Genomic DNA, 24,643 nt, shown 5'->3' with positions numbered 1-24,643 from the left:
CAATGTATTGGCCCCAGGAAGTGAGATGTGGTCGATCTCTTAATCACTGTATCTTGCCACTCAGGAACATTTAGGGTCTTAGTCATCAGGGGCTCCTGGAAACCACCTGAGACTTGAAGGTCACAGCACTGCCCTCAGTTTAAGGTGAGACAAGCCTGTCACCACCTCTTGAATGCTCATCATGTTGCATCTGGGGGTGTCTGTGTGCTACACTCCAACCCCACTCTTCTGTCTGAGGAGTGAGCTCACTGAGATTTGTAAAGCCAGCCCCAGTAACTAAGTTTAAAAGGGAAACAAAAATACTTTATTTGTAAGAGAGGAAAAGCGTAGACAGAAAGCTATCCTATGAGACAGTAGAGGGTCTGGGCTGGAAACCCACGGGCTTTTGTCTTCAGCCCTTTTTATTAGAGTGGCAGAAAGACGCTGCCCTCTGGAGCTTGTCCCAATTTGATTGTCTGTTTTAGGCCTTAGGACCCTTAACTTGCCCACTGTGCGCCACCATTGCTTATGTGCAGATTCCTAGGTGAGCTTCATTTGGGTTTCTTTGTCTTGTCAGAATCCTATTGTTAGGATTTATGGGCTTGTTAAAAGGTCTTTACATACAAGGTCATGTTAGCAATTAAGTAAAGGGGGTACATGCATACTCAGTGCAGAAATATAGTGAGAATAATAATAAATGTGTGTATGCATGCATGTGGGTGTCTAGGTGCGGGAATGTGCTCTGTGTATAACTGAGTCTTCTGTGATGTAGCCCCTCCCCCTGCTTTTGTCTCCTTTGTGCTTTACTGCATGGTGGGGAGGTACAGCTAACTAGGGCTGGGGCACCTGGGGAGCTATGTTCTGTTTATCAGCTCTCCTGCTTCTCCAAATTGCTCCTTCTGGCAAAGGTTTAACTTTTGCTAGTCAGGAATTGTCAGAAAGCTTCTTGAGGCCTTCCTACCCTGCTATGTCCCTATCCATCTGCCTTGTACTTGGCTAGGTGGTCGCTGGTCGCCTGGGCTAGCATACAGCCTACTGATCAATTCTGCAGGAAGAGGGGGCTGTTGCTCTTCTAAGGGCGCTGAGACAGTCTCACTGGAGATGAACCCAGTGAGGGAATGGGCCAGGGGCAGGCCAAGCCATGACACTTGGTAGGAAGGAGGTATGTTATACGTCCTGTGGGGGGTGCCCTTTGGCTGGTACACAGGCAGGACAGGCTGGACCTCCATTCTTTCAGACTGCAAAAAGTAGGACATTAGTAGATAAGAATTCTTCTTATTTGGAAGGAACTCACACGCTATGTCCTATTTGGTAATAATGCTTTATTTTGTCTTTCCAAGTTAACATTTCATATTCTTCAGGGGTGTGAAAACAGATCTCTTCCTTAGAAATAACCATCTGGTTGAAGGCAGGCTGATCAGTTTCATGTGAACTGACCACAAACTCAGAGGCTTAAACAATACAAACCTATTATCTTACAGTTCCGGAGGTCAGAACTCCTAATCAGGTCTCCCAAGGCTAAAATCGCAGTGTCAGCAGGCCTACATTCTTGCTGGAGGCTCAGGAAAATATGTTTTCTTGTTTTTTTCAGTTTCCAGAGGCTTTTTTGGTTGGGGACACCTTCCTCTGTCTTCAAAGCCAGAAACACATCATTCCATCATCTGCTCTTGGTGCCACATTTGGTTCTCGGACTCAGACTTTCCTACTTTCCTCTTTTAATTCCAAGGACCTTTGCAATTATATTGAAGCTACCCAGACAGCCCAGTCTAAACTTTCTATTCCAAAATTTTTAGGCTAATTACATCTGCAAAGTCTCTTTGCCAAATGAGATAAATGTACCAACAGGTTCCAAGGTTTAGGCAATTGCTATCATTTGGATGTTGAATATCCCCAGGATGGTGCTATTTGGAAGCAGAGGAGCCTCTTAAAGGTACAATCTCATGTGTTTTCTTCAGTCATCAGAGTTGTGGCCTCAGGTGGGACTGTGGGACCCAGCTCTTTCCTTTCTTTCACTTCCTGGACATGGATTGAGAAGTTTGCTGTATTGTGTGCTATGTACCATGTCTACCTAGCACTCACCAGAGGCTCAAAACAATGGATCCCCTCAATGTCGGATTGGAACCTCCAAATCTGTGAGCTATGGTAAACCTTTTCTCTTGTAAGTCAATTATCTCAGGCATTTTATTTTAGTACCCTGAAGTTGACTAATCCATTCATGGATGTCTCTGGGAAGCCATTGTGCTGCCTATTACAGCAAACAGGTTTACTGCAATGTTTTGATACCTAGCTCTAAAACATCTGTTCATGGAGATTTCTTGAGAGTCTAGTGTTGCTCATAGGTGCCCAGCATGGAAAAACACATGAATGTTTTGCTTCTTGCTCTTATCAGTTTCCAAGTTTCCACTAGCTATGTCTATTTGATCACTTGTAAGTCTTTCAATAATCGGTCCTCAGAAGGAGCTGCTGGAGATCACCCCCTTATAAAGTTTTCAAGGCTTCTCACAAAGAGCCTCCAGGGCCTATGAGTAAACAAGTCCTCAAGTAGTCCCCCCCCCATAATCTCCTTGGGTCTGAGGATCGGTAGAACAGTCTATTAGCAGAAAAAAAATATAATTTCTAGCCAATCACACACACACACACACACACACGCACACACACACACACACACACACAGCTTCCAGAAGATTGGCCCAGACTTCCCTTTCTTTTCCCTTCATTCTGTCATACACAGCTCTCCTCTCTGGGCCCTTTTGATGGTCTGTGATCTCTCTGCCTTCTCTCCTGCTTTCTTCTCCCTTCTTCCCTCTTCCCTCAGAATCCTGGATCCATCCTGGCAGTAGCTCACAGGGTCGTGAGGACCATTCCTCCTGAACTATCAAGGAAATCTTAGTTGGGTATTAGACTTTGACTTTCTTTGAAGCAAGATGTGAACAAGAGAAGCAAGCCCTTCTTGTTAGTACTGATTATTATTATGTACTATAACATTAAAACTGTCTTTCCAAGGCCCTCTCTTCATTGTGATAGGAGAAAGATTATAAGTGGAATAGAAAATTCCATTCTCCCACAAACATAATTAGTTAGATAAACAATAATTGAAAGAATGATTGAGCCAGTGTGTCTTTTTTTTGGTCTTTTTCGATACCAGGGATCAAACTCACAACTGCCTGCTTACAAGGCAGGTGCTTATGCCGCTGAGCTAAATCCCCAGCCCCACCAATGTGTCTTCTGTCATAGGGGTATAACTCACGGTAGAGGATCTGTCTGGCCTGCAAATGCAGCACCATAAGAAAAAAATATAATTTGCCTTCACTGCCGAGGTCGACCAGCATCTGCTTGCTCTTCTCTCCTCCATTCAATTCATATTACATTTTTGTTGTAATTCTGGATTCTTATTATCCAGATACCAGCTTAATTTCTAGAGTTAACTTTTCTTTGAGAATGCTGAAAAACATTAGATTTCTAAAATGCTGAGCTGGAAAGTTATTTCATAATGGATGTTCCAACCATCTTCCTATATTTTGTCAATTGTAATTCTCAAGAGCCCCACAACTGGTTCTCCCAAAATCTTTTCATTACCATATCAGTCATATTTCCCAATATTAATTTAAATTCATAAAGCATACTTGCAGGCAACCCACTCAGGACCCCTTCTAGCTCTCAGACAGAAGCTTTCTTTCTGTCAATAAATACTTTTACTCTTTAAAAAAAATCATACTGGCAACTTGCAGTGTAAGATGGTGTGTAATACCTATTAGTTATTGATGTCAGTATGTGCTGTAATGTCAAACTTAGGCAGGGAATATTTGTGATCTTTCAGAGAAATTCTAGGTCCCTGAGCAAAACTTCCTAAAAGTTTCTTCTTAAAGAAAAATAGTAGAAACATCATCTTCTGAGCTCTTCTGAGAATGGTCTGGATAGTATCCATGCTTCTATTTGCCTAAGAAAGATACATTTAAAGAGGATTTAGTCAAATAGTCAAAAGTATTGTTTCAGAGAACCAGGTTGCTCCCCATCTCTCTAAAACTGCTTGGAGAAGGTAACTTCAACAGTCTGAGATGGTTTGTTAAGGGTCACCAGCATAGGTAGAAACAGGAAAAAATCACCATATTCTAGTCAATTTGAAGATTTTCCACTCTAACCTGAAGACTTACATTAGCAAGACTTCCTAAACACCATTTGTTTGAATACCAAGCTATGAAGACATTGAAATCAATTATACTGGTTTTAGTGTCAAGTTAATTCTGATATGTAATTGGCCACTTTATAATCCTACTGTAATAATATCCTTATTATAAATGATACCCTTATTAATAACTACATAGATTCCTGTTCATGTCTGTGTCATGACCAATCAGCAGAAATCAGCCTGCCAGCATTCCCACCTCAAGCAAATGTTTCTCTTGCAGCTCTCTGTAATGTTCTGTATTTTTCCTCTCACTTTAACCATTTTTCATTCATTAATGTGACCGAGGAAAGAAAATGTAATGCATAAAATATAAAATCTATTTAAAAACTCAGGGTAATCACCATTTAACAATGAAGAATGTGCCTAGATATGGTAAGTGGTGCATTCCTGTAATCCTAGCAATTTTGGTAAATGAAACCAGGAGATCATAAATTGAGGTAGGAGGAAGGCAGCCTGGGCAACTTCTGTCTTTAAAAAATGACTGGAGACATAGCTCAGTGTGAATTTAATCCCTAGTACAAAAAAGAAAAGATATTTCACATTGTTTTGGCCAATGTTAACTACAGGCTCAAACCCCTTACAAGACCAGATATAGATCTGGCATATATGACATCAGTAAGGTTTAATTTCTAAAAGATGAAGAACTCAGGGTGAAAAACTGGAAATATTATTGAGGATGGATGTGCAACCCTCTAGATCAGAGCTGTCCCACAGAAGTGTCTAAGACAACAAAAAATGCTCTGAGACTGTGCTGTCCACAGGGTAGCAACCACTGGCTACAGCCAGCTGTTAAGCACTTGAAATGTAGATACTGCCGCTGAGCAAATGAATTTTCAGTTTTATTTAATTTTAATTAACTTAAACTGATAAATCCAGATTTATATCACAATATCATAGGAGAAAGGAGTACACGTTTGGGTTGATAAGATCTGCGTTGGTTTGGGTAATAATTCCCCCAAAAGCATGGTATGTAGGAGGCAGCAGAACCTTCAAGAGGTAGATAGAGTGTAATGGGAAATCTTCAGTGGGGATTTGCCCTGGAAGGGGATTGTAGGACCTCAGAGTCCTCCTGACTCTCTTTTCCTTTCCAGTCATGAGGTAAGTAGTTTTGCTCCACCATGTACCCCTTCCACATGCTCCACCACAGACCCAAAGCCACAGGACCAACTGATCATGGACTGCCACATCTGAAACTCTGAGCCAAAATGTACCTTATCACTTTCTAAGTTGATTATCTCAGGTATTCGTTGTAATGATAGAAAAATGACCAGGTCACGATCTGGGAAAATAAAGGTCACATCACAACTTCTGGAAACTTAACTAACTCTATGGCTAAAATAGATTTGCAAATACATAGTCCAGTCTGCTTTTATGGCAGAGGGTCACCTTATCCATCGTGGAGTAATCCAGGACACAGTATGCTGTATACTCATGTCAAGAGGCTCAACGTTCAGACTTCAGGCTGGCGTAAGCTGGTTCAAGAACTTTCTGAACTCAATGCTGAGGGATAGGAACACGGTTCACCTGGGATACCTTGAAGAGTTGTGCTGATTTGCCTCCTAGACAGTGAAAAAGATTAGATTTTTTTCTTAAATCTGATAATGGGAGTCAAATATGAACATATGTGAAGAACCTCTTAGTTAAACTCTTTCATTAAATGGTAAGTGTATTTTTAACCACATGCACATGTGCATGCATGCACACATACACACACACAAACCAGTAGAAACTCAGGGAAATTATCAAATTATTTAAGCTTAAGGTTAGTAAAGGAAACGTTTTTTCTGATTTACATAAACCAATTTAGAAGTAGGAAAGAAAAGTGGCTTGATCATTGGTTAATTTAATATTACAGTTTAGGAGTCAATGATAGAATCAGAAACCTTAAATAACATTCTAGGACAAGCAAGTATAAATTTAGAACTCACAACAAATGTTAATTTCCCTGCAAATTCCTCAAACATACTGTTACGGTTTGTGTATGGATGTTCCCCCTCAAAGCCTCAAGCAGTCATGGGGGAACAGGCTTCTAGAGTTTGTGATTGACTAATGGTCCAATGCTGGGGTTATGGTGTGAGTGTCATAGGGTGGGTATCCTACATACAATATAAGAGACAGAAAGAGTCTTTTCTCTGTACTCCTCCATTTTTGCTCTTGTTTCTTTTACTGTCTTTTGCTTCCATAAAATGTTGCCCCTCTACCACAAGTGATCCTACCTTGGTGCCAGATGATTATGGACTGAAACTTCCACAAACTGTGAGCTAAATAAACCCTCCCTTCCTTAGTTTTGGGTATTGGGTACTTTGTCTCAGCAATGAGAGAAAAGTAATCAAGACAGCCACAGAAGATATAAGATTAACATTGTGAATCGCTCTGGACCTACCAACTAAATTCAATGATTATCAACATTTGACCAATCCCAACTGTTCTATACTTCAACCTACCTTGTCTTTCATCCCTAATGCATTTTATGTTTTTTACCGTAATGCTCCCTGTTGCATTCAAAATAGCTGCACGTATCTTCAGACATAGTAAAAATCAAACAAAACAGAACAGAATAGAACCAATAAAAACAAAACAATGAATGCAATAAAGGACTTCAAACAAGACCATAGTGAATTCAAATAGCTACCATAATATATTTTTCTATCTTTGAAATAGCTGCCCATGCCATCAAATATAACAAAATCAAACAAAATGAAACAAAATAAAGCCTAACCCATCAAACCAATGAAAATGATACAAGATTTCAAAACAAGAAAATAGGGAATTAACAATGGCTACCACCATGAGAAGAAGATCCCCAGTGGATGCCATACTGCATACCGTTGTCCTCCAAACAGATGATCAGACCACTGGCCCCAAACCTGCAAAGTCTGTGAAATACCAAACACCACAAGCATCAAATTGCATTTCACATGAATAGCTATCATTGCAGACTCTGTTGACTGTGCAATTTGATGCTTGTGGTGTTTGGTGTGGCATCCACTGGGTCATTAATATTTTTAGATCTGATTATGATATTGTGATATTTTTAAATGGTTTTATCTTTGGAAAGGCAAACCAAAATATTTTTATGTGAAATGATATGATGCCTGGGGTTTTCTTTAAAATGACGCATTAGGGCCTCCTTGCAAACCAGCACCATGCACTGGCAGCCACTGGCAAGGAGACAGCCAGACCCAACCCTCTTCCGATGTTCAGGCTGGGAAACAAGAAGAGCCAACCGCCCCCCACCTCAGTTGCTTACCATTTAAAAATGCCACAATATCATAATGACTTCAGTATCATCAGATACCAGTATTAAGACGTCTCTAATGTCCTCATGGGTTTTTATTAGTGCACCAAACCAGAACCCAAGCAAAAGCCTTAAATTGCACTTGCTTGGTGGGTCTCTTAAGTAAGCTTTATTCTCGAACTTTCCTTCCTTTCTTTCTATTTTTCCCTTTTGCCATTTATTCATTCAAGAACAGTGAATCACTGGTCCTGTAGCTTTTCTCACATTCTGAATTTTTCTAACTGTATCCTTTCTGTTACTCAGTATGTTTCCTTGTTCTCTGTATTTAATATAAAGATAGTTCTCTTAATAAATATTAAGTGAAATTCTATAAAGAATAACTTTCACTTAACAAATATTTGGTTACCTTGAAGTATTGTTTACATAGAAAAGGCAGAATAAATGCTTAATTCTTTACCATATTTACCAGTTTTTCGAACAAATAGAGACCCGCCTAGTAACTGCCTAAGATGACTGTTAAGGCTTTTTTAAAGAAATGAACTCATAGGTTTTAACACAATTCAGATGTTTCATTCATTACTGTTCTTTTTAATGTTCAAACTGTCTCTCTGTTGATGAATGGGATGCTTCAAACCAGTTCCTGTATTCTTTAAACATAACCCTAATGGTCTTAGATGCCTTCTTCTCTTTCTTATATGAGGAAATGTTTTAGGCACTATTCCACATCTCCTGCCTCTGGACTGGAGTCAGCTACTCTGTGAGGGAGCCCTGTTTCCCGTCACTGGTAAACAGTATTTAAAGACCACCGTCTGGCCAGGGATGGTGTCACATTCCTGTCATCCCAGCATTCAGGAGGCTGAAGCAGAAGGATCCCTGTGAGTGAATTCAAAGGCAGCCTGGACTACAGAGTGAGTTCAAGACCAGTGTGAACTACGTAGTAAAAGCCTGCCTCAGAGAGAGAGAGAGAGAGAGAGAGAGAGAGAGAGAGAGAGAGAGACAGACAGACAGACAGGCAGACAGGGACAGAGAGAGGAGACAGAGTCTGCACACTGAGAGTACATTTTGTGATTTGGAGGGTTATTTTTAGATATTTTAGTGAAAGAAACTAAAAAATACATTTTTAAAAGATAATATATATTATGAATTTATACCGATTTCTGTAAATCAAAATTAGGACTGTAGGAATTTTATTCCTTTGAAATTTTATATTTTTATCTCTTTTTTCTTTGTGGTAAAACATTGCTTCCTAATGATAGTATAATTTATTTATTTTTTCTTACAAATATGTCCAAAATAATAGTTAAAAATAATATATATTATTGCCAATAATATGGTTACTGAGCAGTCTTTAAGGGTTCTTTGTATAGTGTGTGTGTGTGTGTGTGTGTGTGTGGTTTTAGTACTTGGGATATATGTGTATTGTTTTCACTGGAAGTCTATAGTTAGTGTTTTAAAGTCTTTTTCAGGTGATTGTCAATCAACATACATTTAGGTTTATTTGGGATTTACTGTTTGATTTTTAATAGTTTTTCCATATGTATTTAATTTTGGATTTAACTTGACATATATACAGTTAAAAGTCATAAATATAAGATAAGATCACTCAGAAAAGTCTATCTGTCCCCTTCTATTGTCTCCCTCTCTTTGGTAATTTCTAAAAAATGTGCTTGCTTTTCAATTATTTTGATATAATTGAATATGTGTGCACACAAATTCATTCTTTCTACTCTTAGAAAAAACATGATCTATCACGTACATATTCTGTACTTAGATTGCACTTAAAAATAATTCTCACTTGTATTAGTAACTAGAGAATTTCTTATTCTTTTTTGCAGCTGCATGGTACTTTAATGTATACCTTGGTGTATAAAACTGTTACCCAGCTAATGGATTTTTGAGCTATTTCCTGTTTTTAACACTTGTAATGTATAATGAAAAGTCCTGTGCATATGTTTCTCATTTTCAAGAGCATATCTTTGGAAAAGATTACTAGAAGTGAGATTGTGTGTACGTCAAGAGGTAATGAATATATATAGTTTTGTTAGCTGTTATCAAATTCTCCTTCAACTAGATTATACTATCAATCAATATATTGTTGCAGTTTTGGATTTTGTCTCTCTGAGAAGTGGGAAATAACCTTAGTGAAGCTCATTTTCCCCTCTGCAACACATATGCTAAAAGCTAAATTCCAAAGAGACAGGATTCCTTTGGATAGTAATGCCGTTAGGGTTGTCAAAGAAGATTTGCAAATCTAGCAATAATTTCATCAAAAAGGAAAATGTGGTTAATGTTGCACCACTTGTTCTGGGCTACATTTTGTATTGAATAAAGAAGTTTTTCTTACAGATGGACTTGAATTGTTAATTTCTCATCCAGGGCAGATTAGCCATGGGAAGCTTATGGAACTGCAATAGCCATGATTCATAGAACAAGAAGACTCAAAGAGTTTGATTAGCAGCATAGGACACTGAATACGTGCAGTCACTCATTCACATGCATGAAACAGTGAAAAGATAGTTTTGGGGAATTTTGAGCCTAACTGTGGAACTGGAAACTCTTGTGCAGTAACAGAAACCAATGCTTAATAGTAAAGAGTCATAAAGAAAAAGGATATCATACGTTCACTCATAACTCTGTGGTACTCACCTGGTGTGGTGATACACAGTATACATAATCCCAGCACTCAGGAGGCTGACACAGAGGATTGCTATACGTTCAAAGCCAGCCTGAGCTCCATAGTGAGACCCTGACTCAAAAACAAACAAACCAAAAAAACAAAAACTCCCCTCCCACAACCCTCCCCCACCAAACTTTATGGTACTCTTAGAAACTCCACCTCAGGAGACTGAAGTATAAGGATCACAAGCCGGGGCAATTTACAGTAATTTAGTGAGACTCTTATCTTAAAACAAAGTAAATAAGGAAAGAAAGAAAGGAAGGAAAGAAAGAAAGGAAGGGAGGAAAGAAAGAAAGAAAGAAAGAAAGAAAGAAAGAAAGAAAGAAAGAAAGAAAAAGAGAGAGAGAGAGAGGAAAGGGAGGGAAAAAGGAAGGAGGAAGGGAGAAGAGGAGGAGAGAAAGGGGAGGATAGAGGAAAAGAGGCTGGAAATTTAGCTCAGTGTAATGGATGAAGTTCAGTCCCCAGAAGAAACAAACCAACAAAATCTCTACCTCACCCTGACCAGGCAGAAAGAATGCTTACATGTAATGTGCATTATCTGTTTTGTTTTTAATACTGAATAAATGTTTGCAAAATACAGATTTGTGATAGCTTTTCTTTTTCTTTTTGGCCATTTTTGGCATTTTAATAATAGAAAGGATTTAAGTGAAGGATTGACTTTAAAGAAATACTCGATATCATGTTTATACAAAAACAGCACTCTGAGGGTCTGTTTCCCTTGCCTTTAGCTCGTTGCCAGCTAGCATGATACCAACTTATCAGCCATTCAAGGGCACTTAGCAATGTCTCTTGTGGGCTAAGAACTGTGTTAGAAGCTGGGTACACAAAAATCGCCAATCCAGCCAGGCATGGTGGTGCATGCCTGTAATCCTAGCACTCAACAGGCTGAGGCATGAAGATTGGCTACTTAGTGAGTTCAAGGCCAGCCTAAACTACAGAGTGAGACTTTGTCTCCAAGAAACAAAAAACAAACAAACAAACAAATAAAAAAGGCCCAACTACAATTCCTTCCTTAGAGGAATGTGCCAGGAGGCAGAGCAGATGACAAGTAAATGTGTAAATTCATAGAACTTTGATATGGGACCAACCAGAGTATACTGGAATTGTATAGATGTGTGTCTACCAGTGGAGTTCACATTTTTAAATGCTATCTTTACTGCTGGATGTGGTGGTACATACCTGTAATTCCAGAACTCTGGGAGGCCAAGGCTGGAGGATAGTAAGTTTAAGCCTAGCCCAGGTAACTCTTCAAGACCCTGTGTCAAAACAAAAATAAAAGCAGGAAGAGATGTGTGCCAAAGCCCTGGGTTCAATCCCTAATACAACAAATAATAACAAAACAACAACAATATCTTTACTATAAAAAGCTATTTACGAAAACAGAGACTTGTGAGGAGCAAAGATGGTGGATAGATAACAACTGGCTACAGAAGCTCTCTGATAGTCAACTTAGAATTCAACATAATACAGAGTGGGGAGTCCCAAACAGAGAGAGATGAATTCTCTCATCCCAAGAAGAAATTAAGGTGACTTGCCGACCATCCAAGGACCCGCTGCAACTGGCTGATGCTGTGACTTGCCGGGGTCCCGCTGCAACTTGCCAAGAGGTCCCACTTCGACTGGCCGAGGCCCTGCTGCAACTGGCCGGGGTCCCACCACAACTGGCCGAGGTCCCACTGCAACTGGCTGAGCCTTTCAAGGTCCCACCACTTCAACTCACTTGAGGTGCAGTTACATTGAGTTCAGGGGTCAGCGAGCCCAATGGAGAGCTGAGTTGGCGGGGAGCCTACATGGACATGTGGTGAGTGACAGGAGTGGAGCCATTCCATAAATAGGTGGGCTCCGGTAGATGACATTCTGGGACCAGGCAGAACTGGCAAGTACAAGGGGCAATAGTAACTTCAGTCAATTGTTCCCTTCCCGAATGGGATTGGTGGAGTGAGCTAGGTCTGGGTCACATAACCTGGCTGAGACCCAGTAGGTTGTATGAGGTCAAGTCCCTGCAGCTGTGGCACACACTAACCACACTGGCCCAGTGGGGCCTCAGAGGTTTGGCTGGTCTGGAGGGAGGCATTGCAAAGTAATACAGTAGTGCAGGCCACAGCAGCTTGACTGATCTGGAGGGGAGAGGCCAGCATACGCTGTCCCTGTCTGCAACTCACTAACACACTGCAGTGTGAAGGTTCATCTAGCCAGCGACTTCAGAAGAATTGTAACCAACAAAGAAAGAAACTGGGGCCTCCTGGAAGAAGCCAAAAAAGATGGGAAGAGGAAGCAAAACAAAAAGTCCCCAGATTCAAACCCTGAGAACATTGACCCAGGATAGGTAAATACAAAGGAGAATGAGAACAGCAAACATGTCAGACACAGCACCAGTGGACATAAAAAGATATATTTAAGGGGCTGGGGATTTAGCTCAGTGGCATAAGTGCCTGCCTTGCAAGTGTGTGGTCGTGAGTTTGATCCCTGGTACCGATAAAAATGAAAAGAGACCAAAAAAAAAAAAAAGAGAGAGATATATTCAGGACCTCATAGATGAGTTCAAAAGTGAGATATTTAGCCAAATAAACAAGATATAAGAAGATTAATAAAAGAGATACTAAGCATCCCTCAAGCAGACACAGATGGAAGAAGGGAGGAACTCAAACACAGGAGAGAACCATTTTGTGGAGAATATAAAAAAAAATAGAATACATGAAGCAGATTCAGAGAGATCACCAGGAAAGTAAAAACTCTATGGAAAGATGGCAAATCAGCTTGAAAGAAACTAAGAATAGATTATCCAAACTGGAGGACAATTTTGCAAAGTTGGAGTATGAAAGGGAAAACTTTTTAAAAATAACAAGGAAACAAGCAGTAAAAATACAAAGGCTAGAAGATGACAAAAGGGTCTATAACTTGAGAATAAAGAATGTAAATGAAGAAGCTGGGATACAAACAAAGGAACTACAAAGGTTATTCACAGAAATAATTAAGGAAAACTTCCCAAACATAAGAAAAGGAAATGATATTCTGATGTTTGAGGCATACAGAACTCCAGCCATCTACAACCAAAACAGAGCTACACCCAGGAATATAATAATCAAGATCCCAGAAATTCAATATAAGAACAGAATATTAAAAGCTGTTAGAGACAAGAAACAGGTCACCTATAAAGGAAGGCCCATCAGAAAAATGGCAGACTTCTCGACACAAACCATCAAGTCAAGAAGAGCCTGGAGTGAAATATTCTAACCCCTGAAAGAAAATAATCTCCAGCCCAGATTGATATACCCTGCTAAACGGTCTCTAGAAATTAATGGAGAAACAAGATGCTTCCAAGACAAAGAGGAACTTGGGAAATTTGCAACCATCAATCCAACTCTACAGAGAATACTGCAGGGCATTCTAGAGAGAGAGAAAAGTACTAAGATTTCAGGAACAGTGGCAGAGAGGCCTCAATGAATAGAGCAGAAAACAGAATGAAGAAGATAAGCAGACAACTGATGCCAAAAAGAGCATAACAGAAATGAGGCAGTGAAGATTTTATTCAAAACTGGTATGATTGATAGTATCAAGTCTGAGAGTATAGGCAAATATACTGAAGATGACAAGACTCAACAATACACATTCTGGTTTGATAACTGCCAGTTTTTGAAGTTCTATATTATATACAAAGTTGTGTTTTTATTAATACTGTTATGTACTGATTGTACTGATGATATAGCCAATTCTATGAAAGATAACAAGAGACAACACAGGAATTATGGTAGAACTCCTTGTACAATGGTCTTACATGTCTTTTTCTTTTCATGTGTTTATAGGAATATGTTTTGTTTTGTCTTGCTTTGTTTTGTTTCTCCCTCTAATATAGAAAGGATAGAAATACATGTTAAGACTCATGCATGTGAGCCGGAGGAGTGTACCACAGGGGCCTACGGGAAGGAGAGACAACAGCCAAGAGGAAGGAGTCCATTCAGCCCCGCCCACCACCTCTCCAGCCAGAGGAGTGCACCACAGCTGCCAGCCAGAAGGAGGGAGCTGGGCTGAGCCGCTGGAACCTGCTCCAGCCTTGTCTGTGACCTTATTTTGACCTGGAGAGCACCAGCACTACTGCCACTGCCTGGAGGAGGGAGCAGCCCTGCTGAGGAGGTTTGAGGCCTACCTAGGCCATAGGGGGACCCTCTATCAGCCTGGGGAGTTTTGCCATCCAAGGAACTAGATGACTCCACAACATCCAATCCCTGGGAGAGTATGAGATCCTGGCTTTGGTGGGTTGAGGGTCCTCTGGACTTGCAGCCACACTAGATTGGGCTTAGCAGGATTTGGGGTGGCCTGGACCACACCAGATGGCCTTCTTTCCCTCAGGGGAGCTTTGCTACCAGAGGGGGAAACTGTGCAGCTTGAAGAGGCTTTAAGTCTACCTGAGAGGAGCCTGGCAACTCTCTTTTAATCCAGGGGCTCCACTACCCAAGGAGGGAGCTACACTACCAGAGGAGTCCCAAGAGCCCAGGTCATAAGAGACAATCCTCAACACACCCAGGGGAAAATCTGTAACAACACTTGAAACAGGGAAATATAGGAAAATGACAAAACAAAAGGCCAAAATGCAATCTCAAACATCCAGCCCATCCCAAGAAAGCCTAGGAGCCAGGTACATAGAAGAAAATACATGCCACATACCTGAAATACCTGAAACAATAGTAACTGAAATAAAGAAGCAACTCCGGGAAGCTTTAAAGGAATTCAAACTAGAAATAATCTCTCAGGTAAAAGAAGAAATGATAAAAGAAATGAAGGAGATGCTGAACATATCTAAAGAAGACACAGTTAAAAAATTGGAGGAACTAAACAAAAAGATAGAATCCCTGGATGAACAATATAAGAAACAAACAGAATATATAAAACAGATACAAAGAGATATACAGGAAATCAAAAATTCCATTGAAAGTTGTAAAAACTGCCTCAATGCATGCGAAAATAGAATTTTGGACCTTGAAGACAAGATTGCAGCCAGTGAACAGGAAAGGAAAGATCTTTTAAAAATAACAAGAAATCAAGAAATAACAATTCAACACCTGCAAGATGACGCAGAGAAAAACAACATGAGGTTGATAGGGATAAATGAAAAAGAAGGAGACAACATAAAGGATGTCAAGAGGATATTTAGAGAAGTAATAGCTGAAAATTTCCCAAACATGAAATTGGATCTCAGGATCAATGAAGCATATAGAATTCCAAATAGCCATAACCAAAATAAAACTACACACAGACATATAATAATCACCATCCTAGAAATCAAATGAAAGAATAGAATATTAAAAGCTATCAGAGAGAAAAGACAGATCATCTATAAAGGAAAATTTTTATAGGTTCAGAATGACAGCAGACTTCTCAACACAAACAATAAAGGCAAGAAGAGCATGGAGTGAAGTATTTCAGATCCTAAAGGAAAATGATTTCCAACCTAGACTGATGTACCCTGTAAAACTGTCCTTCAAAATCAATGGAGAAATAAAATACTTCCATGACAAAGAACAGCTGAAGAACTTCATGATCACCAAGCCAATCCTGCAAAGAATACTGAAAGACACCTTAGATACACTTAGGAAAAAACCACTAAACAGAGCAGACAATTAAGCAGAACAGAAAGATAAAGATGCAATGGCAGAAATATAACATGTCAGCAATAAACCAATATATAACAGTTATAACCATTAACATAAATGGTCTCAATGCACCAATTAAAAGAAATAGACTGGCAGAATGCATCAAGAAACAAAATCCAACCATATGCTGTCTACAAGAAACTCATCAAACCCAAAAGGCTACTCACAGACTGAAAGTCAAAGGATGGAAAACAATACTCCATGCAACAGAAATCCAAAAAAAAAAAGTGGGGGTAGCTATTCTGTTTGCAGATAATGTGAACTTCAAACCAATAATGATCAGAAGAGATACAGAAGGTCACTACATACTGGTTAAGGGAAAACTTCAAGAGGAGGAGATAATAATCTTTTTTTTTTTTTTTTGTCTTTTTCCTTTTTATCGGTACCAGGGATTGAACTCACGACTGCCTGCTTGCAAGGCAGGTGCTTACACCGCTGAGCTAAACCCCCAGCCCCGATAATAATCTTAAATATATATGCACCAAATTCCAGAGCACCCAGTTATATAAAACAAGTACTAACAGAAATGAAAAATCAAATTAGCAGTAATACAATTATAACAGGTGATTTTAACACACCATTGACACCAATGGACAGATCAACCAGACAGAAAATCAGCAAAGAAATAAAAGAACTAAATCACACCTGTGAATAAATGGAATTGATAGACATATACAGAATGTTCCACCCAACAACAACAGAATACACATTCTTCTCAGCAGTACATGGGTCATTCTCTAAAATAGACCATATATTAACTCACAGAACATATTTAAATAAATGCAAAAGAGTTGAAATTATCCCTTGCATGTTATCGGATCATAGTGCTATGAAATTAGAAATTAATGATAAAATATACTGCAAAAATCCCACAAACACATGGAAACTGAATAACACACTCTTGAGTAATCAGTGGGTCACAGAGGAAATTAAAGAAGAAATTAAACGATACCTACAAACAAATGAAAACACAAATACAACTTCCCAGAATCTGTGGGATGCAATGAAAGCTGTCCTCAGAGGAAAATTTATTGCACTTAATTCCCACATCAGGAAAACAGAACAAATACAAATAAATAACCTGATGTTACACCTCAAACATCTAGAAAAAGAAGAGCAAGTCAAGCCCAAAGCCAAGAGAGGAAATAATAAAAATCAGAGCAGAAATCAATGCAATAGAGACTAAGAAAACAATTCAAAAAATCAATGAATCAAAGAGTTGGTTCTTTGAAAGAATAAATAAAATTGATAAGCCCTTAGCCAGCCTTATTTAAAAAAAGGGAAGAAAAAGCTCAAATTCATGCAATAAGGAATGAAAACGGTAAAATCACTACAGACCCAATAGAAATACAGAAGATCATCAACACCTATTTCAAAAACCTCTACTCTCAAAGGTTTCATAACCCAGAAGAAATAGACAGAATCCTAGAAGCATATGAAGTACCAAAGCTAGATCAAGAAGATGTAAAACTGCTGAATAACCCAATTTCTATTAATGAAATTGAAAACATAAGTAAGTCCTTCCCTACAAAGAAGAGCCCAGGCCTAGACGGATTCACTGCAGAATTCTACAAGAAATACAAAGAAGACCTAATGCCGACACTCCTCAAACTCTTCAATGAAATTGAAAGGGAAGTTATCTTTCCCAAGTCATTCCTGGAAACAAATATTACTCTAGTACCAAAACCTGAGAAAGACCCAACTGAAAAAGAGAACTACAGACCGATCTCCCTAATGAACACAGATGCAAAAATCCTCAATAAAATATTGGTAAATAGAATGCAGCAAATCATCAAGAAGATTATACACCATGACCAAGTGGGATTCATCCCAGTTATGCAGGAATGGTTCAACATATGTAAATCAATAAATGTAATCCACCATATCAATAGAGTCAAAAGTAAGAATCACATTATCATCTCTATAGATGCAGAAAAAGCTTTTGACAAGGTACAACATTCATTTATGATAAGAACCTTGCAGAAAAGACCATGGAATACATGGTCTTTACCTCAACATAATAAAGGCCATCTATGACAATTCAACAGCCAGTATCATACTAATTGACCAAAAATTAAAGGCTTTTACTTTAAAATCAGGCACAAGACAAGGTTGTCCCCTGTCACTGCTCCTATTTAATGTGGTACTGGAAATACTAGCCAGAGCAATTAGACAAGAGAGAGAAATAAAAGGCGTAAAGATAGGAAAAAAAGAAGTTATATTATCACTATCTGCAGATGGTATGATACTCTACATAGAAGACCCCCAAAGCTCCATTGAAAGACTCCTAGATATAATAAATAAATTCAGCAATGTGGCTGGATATAAAATCAATACTCAAAAATCAATAGCATTCCTATACACTAACAACAAAATCACAGAGAGAGAAATAAGAGAAGCCCCACTCTTCACACTAGCAACCAAAAAAATGAAATATTTAGGAATTATTCTCACAAAAGAAGTAAAAGACCTATACATGGAAAATTATTATACACTGAAAAATGAAGTTGAAGATGATCTCAGAAAATGCAAAGACATCCCTTGCTCATGGATAGGAAGAATAAATATTGTAAAAATGGCTATTCTCCCAAAACTGTTATACAGATTCAATGCAATCCCAATAATCTCCTAAAATTCATCTGGAGTGAGAAGAGACCTAGAATAGCAAAGACAGTTCTAAGCAGCAAAGGCAAGGCAGGAGCATCACAATCCCTGACTTGAAGTTATACTACAAAGCATCTGTAGTAAAATCAACATGGTACTGGAATCAAAACAGAGCCAAAGATCAGTGGAATAGATTGGAAGATACAAACACACTCAACCACCTTATCTTTGATAAAGGGGCCAAACATGTTCACTGGAAGAACGACAGTCTCTTTAATAAATGATGTTGGATAAACTGGCTCTCCATATGCCGAAAACTAAAAACTAGACCCATGCCTATCATATACCAAAATAAATTCTAAATGGATCAAAGATCTAAATATTAAAACATAAACACTAAATTTATTGGAAGACAAATTGGGTAAAAACCTTGAAGACATAGGGGTAGGTAGAGAATTCATGAACAAGACTCAAACCGCATGGGAAATACTTCCCAGAGTCAATAACTGGGATCACATGTTATTAAAAAGTTTCTGCATGTCAAAAGAAATCTCTAAGATAATGAAAAGAAAACCCACAAACTGGGAAAAAATCTTAGTGAACTGCCCCTCAGACAAAGGACTTCTGTCTAAAACATATAAAGAATTAAAAAAAATCAGACCCCCAAAATTCAAAGACCCCATCCAAAAATGGGCATCTGAGATGAATAAACAATTTTCAGATGAAGAAATACAAATGGCAAATAAATATATGAAAAAATGTTCATCATCATTAGTCATTAGAGAAATGCAAATTAAAACCACACTGAGATTTCATCTCACTCCTGAAAGAATGGCCAAGATCAAGAAAACCAACAACAACAAATTCTGGAGAGGCTGTGGGGAAAAAGGAACTCTCCTGCACTGTTGGTGGGAGTATAGACTAGTGCAACCATTGTGGAGGTCAGTCTGGACATTTCTCAGAAAACTAGGACTGGAAGTCCCATTTGACTCAGCTATTCCACTTCTAGGCATATTCCCAGAAGAGCTGAAAGCATCATACCACAGTGATATATGTGCACCCATGTTTATAGCAGCACAATTTGTAATAGCCAGATCTTGGAAACAACCTAAGTGTCCATCAACTGAGGAATGAATAAAAAAGTTGTGGTATTTTTATACAATGGAGTACTACTCAGCTATAAAGAATGATCACATTGAGACATTTATAAATTAATGGACACAGCTTGAGACCATACTCATAAGTGAAATAAATCAAACTCACATGCATAAATACCGAATTGTTTCCCTAGTGTAAGTAATGATAAGAATACATAAACGTACGTGGTAATCATGATCCCCAGTCACACTGGTTTGAAGCCATATAATGTTTTCACTCATTAATTGGAATGGTTTTAATCTGGGTTTCTTTATATTATTGTCTGCGATACTATGAATAGCTATTTTGAAGAAAATAAGACAGCGTAATAGGTAGTGCTGATTTAATATCATCCTGTTTTGAAGCCCCATCAAGTTGTTGTTCATATGTTTCCATTAGTTTTGACATGTTGTATCTTATTACATTTTAATGTATCCAATAGTATAAGCAAAAATTTTTATAGGTTTGTTAGCTGGTTCTAAATACCCTGTAATACTTTCAGTCTCTTGAATGGTTTCACACTGTCTTGATAAGTTTGATGCTATAGTATATGAAGTTAGACTCAAATATTTCAAGGAAAGAGACACTATGGTAACTACTATTAATGTCAGGCTCTCTGGTGGTGAAACACAATGATGCTTAAATTGTTTGGTTCTGACCTGGGTTGTTCTATTGATATGTTCTTTTTTATCTCAATATCTTCCCCTTTTTTATCTTTTTTAAAAAATTAATTTATTTCTTAGTATCTTTTAATTAAGGGAAAATTGAATTAAAAATACCAGAATATATTATAGTAACTTTTTTGTTTTGCTATTAACCTGATTTGAACCCTTGTATTGTTCTCCACATCTTGTCCTGATTGATTTTACTATATTCTGTTTTGTTTAATAGTATCAAATTTGAGGGTATAGGCAACCACTTTGAAGGCAACCAGATACTCTATGATACCCATTATGGTTTGACTATTATCTTCTTTTGAAGTTCTGTAAGGTCTCCAATGTGGGTTTTATTGGTCTTTTTTTGTACTGTTTTGTTCAATTCTTTTATACCAGCTGATATAGGCACCTCTTTGTAGGATAACAAGAGGCATAATGGTAACCATTGTTGATCATCTAGTAATCTCTATTTGCATTATATACTATGTCCACCCTCCTATTCTAACTGACTTTGTTTTGCTTTGTCACATTGGGTTTTTTTTTGGTTCTGTTTTGTTTTGTCTTGTTTCTTGTTTTATATATTTCTTTTCTTTTCCTCTTCAAAGAAAAAGATATAAGAACTGTGGGAGTGATGGAACCCAAAATGTGTGATTGTTAGCGTAAAACAGGGAGGAAAGAAAGTGATCTAAAGGATATAACTGCAAGTGTATTTAAGGGGGTAAGATAGAAAACCATATTAGTGAGTTTTTGTTGGATCATTGAACAGAACCGTCTGCAATCTCTCTATATTAATGTCCACTTTGTATGCTTTAATTTTGTAACCTGGACAACTGTTTCTGAGATGACAATATGTAATCTATTTACTAGTGAATTCTTACTGTATATTTTTTCTCTTGAAATTCTGTATTACTTGTAGCCTTTTATTGTCTTGTTTTTCTCTTTAAATAAAAAAAAGACTCATGCATGTGTAGAATCTATAACAGTTTATGAGAACTGATCTTATGACACATGATGAAATGAACAGATACTTTGAAGAAAAAGAGACACTAAAATACCCAGTGCTGATCCTGGAGTGTCATAATGTGAAACCCAGCAATAGTATTATTCTTTGTTCAGAGGGCTATTAATCTTCTTGGGTTTATTCAATCTCAACATAATTGAAGAGATGGATAACTGCATGTATGCTTAAGTGTATAGGATTAATAACCATATTTCTAAGCTTTTGTTGAATAGTTTAACAGAACTGGTTGCAGTCTCACTGTTTGAATCCCCACTTTATAAGCTCCACTTTAGTATCTTGAATAACTATTTGTAAGAGGACAATCTGTAATCTTCAACTAGTGATTTCTTAGTGTTTATTTTTTTCTTTCAAATTATGTATTATTTCTACCTGTTTTCTGTTTTGTTTAGTCTTTCTTTAAATTAAATTAAAAAAAAAACACTACAGTACCCAGTGCTGATCACAGAGTGTCATGATGTGAAATCCAGCAATACTATTATTCTTTGTTCAGAATGATTTTAACCTGCTCCAGTTTGTTTAATCTAAACATAAATGGAGATATGGATAACCGCATGTATGTTTAAGTGTATAGGATTGACAACCATATTTCTAAGTTTTTGTTGGACAGTTGAACAGAACTGTTTGCAGTCCCGCTGTTTGAATTCCCACTTTACATGTTCCATTTTTGTATCTTGAACAACTATTTGTAATACGACAATATGTAAACATCAACTAGTCATTTCTTACTGTTTACTTTTTTCTCTGAACGTATGTATTATTTCTACCTATTTTCTGTTTTGTTTAGTCTTTCTTTAAATAAAATTTTTTAAAAAGCTATTTACATTCTCCATTCTGAACCACTATCATATACCATATAATTTACCCATTTGAACTGCACAGAAAGTCGCTTTCTGTGTATTTACACAATTGTAAAACCTCCTTCAATTTTAGACCTTTTTCATCACTCCTAAGTAAAGGCTCCATCCATTAGTGAGCACTTCCATTTTTCTCCAACCCACCTAGGCAACCACTCATCTTTCCGCTCTGCTCTATAACTTGATCTGTTCAAAGTATTTCATACAAAGAAATTAAAATGAAATCATACAATATATAGTATTTTGTGACTGTCTTCTTTCAATTGGCAAATGTGTCAAAGGCTCATCCATGTTGTAGGGTGTATCAGTGTTCGATTCCTTTTTATTGACAATTCCTATTCAATTGTATGGACATCCCCCACTTTCTGTTGCTTACTTTTATGAGGTGTCATGCCTATGCAGTGCAGTGTACAAATTTTCAATGTGGCCATATTACATTTTATTTATCCATTCATTAGTTTACAAACATTTGGGTTATTTTCTTTTAACTGTTAAAAGTAATGCTGCCATGCACATTCATATACACGTTTTAAGTGAACTGTTAGTGGAATTACTTGGTTTAATCTCTTAAGAAATGGATTTGCTCATGGAAACAATGCCTCTGTGGTCTTGCAGTACCAGGTGAGATAATAGAAATTTACTCAATCACTGGCTTCTTGCTGATGATTTGCTTTGCCTGTTTCTTGTGTTTGGAAACTGGAAGGCCCCTTGCTGTTGGCCGGCCTACACTCCATATCAGCTTGTCATGCATCCCAGACTTATGACATAACCCAATTCACATTTCTCCATCTTATGTATATGAAACCACGAGCATCCTTGCCGAAATCCATATCCAGGATCTCTGTAAACTCTTCCAGATCTGCAAATCTAGTAGCCATCCCGTGGGACGAGAAAAAGGTGGTTAAATTGACACCACTTGTTCTTAACGCTCAGACCTAAGGGCTGAAAAACTGACTGCTTCATGTCAAATTCTAATTTTTGGCTGGGAATAAACACTAACTTGCCTACGCTCCCCAGGTTCACCTCTCCTGCCCTCTGAAATCATTACCTCAGGCCCTGTTGGAGTCTGCCATTTCTCTCTCTCTGCCCTGCAAAACTCTCCACCCTGCTGTAGATCTCATTCAAGCCTGGTCTCCCCGATTCCTGCATTCATCAGGATGTTGAAGCTGCAGGGTTCCTCCCTCTCTGGGCCTACATCTCACTAAGCTTCTTTTTATTATACTCTTCCCAGTAGAAAGATTGTTTTCCCTGATAGAGAAACAAAAGCGTTATTGAGTACTTCTCAGGAGTTCCTGCGGTTTTCCAGCAGGTGTGTGTACTGTACTCTCCTTCAAGCTTACAAGTCCTCTTCCTTGTTCTCTGGCTTTGGTGAATCAATGAGTCCTTCCAGGTTGGCATCAGTAGTTTCACAAGCTCTGTTCACTGTAGTGTCCAGAATTCTTTATGTAGGTCACAAAGGTCCAGACCTCCTTTTAGGGGGATGTCTTCAGGTGGTTGGCTATAGGAACATTTATCTGTGGGCACTATCTTGGAATAACTTTTGGGTGGTAATGGATTTCTTTTCGCTTCTCTTTTCAGGACCCCCAGAAATTGTCTAGCTTCTCTTTTTAGCAACTACCACCCACTTTTTCCTAGTCTTTCTTCTCCCATTGGCTGTGCAGAAAGGAACCCAGCATACCAGTATGCTTTGCTCAGCTCCAGGTAAGGTTAGAAGTTCTGAAGTACTTTTGAAGTCATCTTTAGCAATTGACCCTGGTTAGCGCAGGGAGACAGGTTTAACAATAATGGGGAAATAACAAGAAATGTTTAGCACCAATAGTAGCCACCCTTCAAACCCACTGTGACACACTCAATGCTGGAGCTTTCTCCGTCGCCTTTCTCTGTCACCCCATGAACACACAAGTCAGTGCTCCGTGTCCACCCACCTGTGTGTGCATTTGTACATACTCGTGAATTCTCTCGCTTCCCTCTTCTCATTCTGATCTGTACCTTGCTGTACTGTAGGAAAGTGGCAGTATCAGAGCATTTGAACTGCAGATCAGAAGTTCCATTAAAATCTAGCAACTTCTTCCTTCCCTGTGTAGTTACCCTCATCCATGCATTCTTTATCCTGTCTGGTGGGCCTGTGACTCGCTGAGGAGCCCACAAAGCATCTGTTAATGCCAGTCCTCATCAGGATCATTTGGATTTCTATTCCTACTACAACACACACACACACACACACATGCGGTGGGGGGGAGGGAGGAAAGAGAGAATTTTTGCTATTAATAGTTATTACGGTTTATAAAGTCACTATGAACACTGACTTGCTGAACATCAAACCTAAGGAAAATATAGGGTTAGCTTCCTATAAGCTTTTGGTCACTTTTTTTTCAAATATTGGCAATATATAACCTTGCTTTACTATGTTTTCTATTTAAAAACTCCTTAGTTAGAACATATTGCTGATTAGTTAACATTAAATTCATTGGACCATGGTCCTATAATTGATGCCTGCACAGAGCTTATTTAATATACATATTTTCTCCATAAGGGACATCACACACATGCACACACACGCACACACACACACACACACCCCTCCCTCCCAGGGCAGGTGTCATCTGTTTGTGGTGCACCTACTATAGCACAGGCACTGTATGA

At 38.4% G+C, this 24,643-nt stretch overlaps 1 long non-coding RNA gene across 2 annotated transcripts in view; it reads right to left on the bottom strand.

The window, feature by feature from the left end:
* Positions 1 to 1,291: 1,291 nt before the first annotated feature.
* LOC106028546 (uncharacterized) overlaps positions 1,292 to 24,643 on the bottom strand; it is a 40,883-nt gene continuing 17,531 nt past the window's right edge. For both annotated transcript variants that reach the window (XR_010041372.1, XR_001202178.3), the window contains exons 2-4: positions 11,260 to 11,336; positions 5,552 to 5,724; positions 1,292 to 3,916 (exon numbers count right to left, since the gene is read on the bottom strand). This is a non-coding gene — a long non-coding RNA (uncharacterized LOC106028546). The remainder of the gene's footprint in view (positions 3,917 to 5,551; positions 5,725 to 11,259; positions 11,337 to 24,643) is intronic.

The sequence above is a fragment of the Cavia porcellus genome, unplaced genomic scaffold (assembly GCF_034190915.1).
Source record: "Cavia porcellus strain 051 isolate PalLab524CR breed Dunkin Hartley unplaced genomic scaffold, mCavPor4.1 scaffold_20, whole genome shotgun sequence".
Taxonomy (NCBI): Eukaryota; Metazoa; Chordata; class Mammalia; order Rodentia; family Caviidae; genus Cavia; species Cavia porcellus.
The sequence above is the reverse complement of the archived record's forward strand: the minus strand, read 5'-3'. Positions and strand labels throughout refer to the sequence as shown.